Source organism: Triticum urartu, chromosome 2A, assembly GCF_056163025.1.
Source record: "Triticum urartu cultivar PI428250 chromosome 2A, HENAU_Tu73, whole genome shotgun sequence".
In the NCBI taxonomy this organism is placed as follows: Eukaryota; Viridiplantae; Streptophyta; class Magnoliopsida; order Poales; family Poaceae; genus Triticum; species Triticum urartu.
The window spans coordinates 74103801-74106665 of record NC_141874.1 but is presented as its reverse complement, the minus strand read 5'-3'; positions in this window follow the sequence as shown (position 1 = coordinate 74106665).

Here is a 2865-nt window from a genome sequence, read left to right as displayed (position 1 = left end):
TATGCCAGAAGTTGTTAATAAGATGGTGATTGTGATGATTATGAATTAAAATAGAAAATCATAATATTGCCCAACATAGACTAATCTCCTTACTTAACGTTATATACAAGATTTATTCTAAGGTGTCGACTAATAGTTTGAGAGAGCCTTAGATGAGATAACTGCGGAAGAACAAAGGTTTTTTGTGTCCGGCGTTGATCTTTGATAACATCTTGATGGTGTGTGAATGCATCCACTCTATGAGAAGAAAAAGGGCGAACAAGGGTGGTATGTGCTAAAGACACGATGAAAGCCTACGGTCGAGTGGAGTGGAGTTACTTGTAACAAAATGTGCAGTAGCTAGACTTCGATGAAGCATGGATTCCATTGGTCATGAGATGTGTACCCAAAGTGTGTTTCATGGTTAAAGTCAACTGGGGGAGCTACTACCCGCATTTTATCCCTCAAGGGGAGTTCGGTCGGGGGTATTTCACCCCACTTGCTCTTGATACGTTAAGAAGATTATCATTTGCAGTAAAGAACTATGATGGAGGCTGGATTGATAGAGGTATTTGTGTCAGCTATAGAGCTCCTTGGATCTTCCATTTTCTATTTGTTGATGAGTAGCTGGTTTTCATGAAATTGATTGTTGGATTGTGTCGCAAGTAAATGAAATCCTTAAGGACTATTTCATGAGGTAGGGCCAGAGTGCCCATAAATCGGAGAGTTTAATCTACTTTAGCCCAAATTGTGGTGCCTCTTCTTGGAGAGGGGCTAAAAAGATACTACAAATAAGTAGGGCTAGAGTGCCAATAAATTGAAGAGTTCAATCTACTTTATGCAAGTGGCAGGTTGTCCTTTGTGTGGTCATGAGGATGAGTTGTTGTACCACTTCTTGCGGGTACGCGACCTTGAGTGTCTTTTCTGGCAGGCGGACAAGGACCATCTCAACTTAAGTCATGGAGGCTTCACCCAGTAATTTGGGCGACATGGTTTTTTGATGCAAACATTATAGCAAAGATAGATGTGACAGTGTGTACCATGGTCATGTGGGAAACTTGGCATAGTCAGGGTAATCACACTCATGGAGAGATCTAATACCAGCCTTGTAAATCAATGGTTTTTGTTTAGGGAGGATAAATCAGATGAACAACAAATTGTTGTAAGATGAGTGCCACATGATGAGGGGTGGATCAAATTCAATACAGATGGAGCTCTATAGGATGCCAATCATCGAGGAGGAAGAGGGAGGGGGTGTCGTAGAGCACAAATCATAATTGTGTTTTTCTTTACAACAAGGTGTGCTCGTTATGATGATATCATTGATCCTTTTACTGTCGAGTTGATGGTGTGCCGAGATGCTCTTCACGTAGCGGCTAACCATGGGTTGCAACACTTCCTGATAGAGATGAATTGTCAAGTTGTTCTGGACTGGAGATGAGATGTCTAGCTCACAATTTCTACGGTTTTAGGCTTGTTTTCACAAGCGTGGCACTAATAGTGTGACCCATTATGTGCAGGCTCTTACTGTAAACACATTTGTTTCAACCTTTGATGTTATTATTGGCTTTCTGGTTGTTCAGATATACATCCGCTTGATGAATACAAAAAAGAGCCTATTGGGGCGGCGCTACAAAATCAAATTTAACGGCAAACTGGGAAAACTTGAGACGCAAATTTCACATGTGCAATTGTAATATTGGCATCTTTTTTGTTTCATGCTACCACACCACCCAATTCACCCCCTTGAACAAATACCCGATGCTGGTTTACAGGTTAGTTATGAGATTGTTTTTGAGACACGCCATGTTTTTTATCTGCAAATACATTCCAGGTTTTTAAAATATTGGAATATAGGAAATAATTAAAATTTACATGTTGGAATCCTACCTGACAAATGAGCCTTGTATACTCTTGAACAAGATAATGCGTCAGGTTTCAAAACCCAGCTAGCACATTTAAAGTAGGAACGAATCTAGTAGCAGTGCCATGCTCCAAAATTGCAAAATACATTTTACTATGTACTTAATACTAAATAACTAACGGGTTAATGTTTTTTAATAAGAATGTCTTCTCGTTCGAGCTTGTGTGGTTCGAGAGACAAGGGTTCTTAGATACTGTTGCCAGAGTATGGGCAAAGGATGCAGGAGGTAAAACTGCATTTGAGCGTTGGCAGAATAAAATTAGGCACTTGAGAAGCTTCCTACGAGGGTGGGCTAAACATCTTAGTGGGGTTTATAAGATTGAGAAGGAACAGCTCCTTTCGCTTATTCAGTCCCTGGATGTAAAAGCTGAGAACATGATCCTACCAGCCTCGGAGCTTCAGGCGAAGCTCGATGCGGAAATGAGGCTGAAAGAGCTACTTCGTGAGGAAGAATTAAAGTGGGCGCTTCGGGCCAAGGTCCGACGGGTCGTCCAGGGGGACGCGAACACACAATTTTTTCACATGATTGCTAATGGCAAGCATAGAAAGAAGAAAATCTTTCAGCTTGAGCAAGATGAGGGAACGATTCTTGGTTAGGAAAACTTAAAGCTGCATATCATTGAGTATTACAAGCAGTTGTTTGGACCTCCAGAGGAGAACTGGGTGTCGCTGGATGAGTCTAGGATTGAGGATGTGCCTCAACTGACAGCTGTTGAGAATGGTATCTTAATTGCTCCTTTCTTTGAGAAAGAGGTATTTGAGGCCATTTCCCAGATGAAGAATAATAAGGCTCCTGGCCCGGATGGTTTCCCGGTCGAGTTTTACAAGAAATGTTGGCACATTATTAAAGGAGATCTATTGCCTTTGTTCAATGATCTTTTCGCTAGTCAGCTTCACCTTTTTAAGCTGAATTTTGGGACGATAACACTTCTTCCCAAGAAGACAGAGGCAGTGCGGATTGA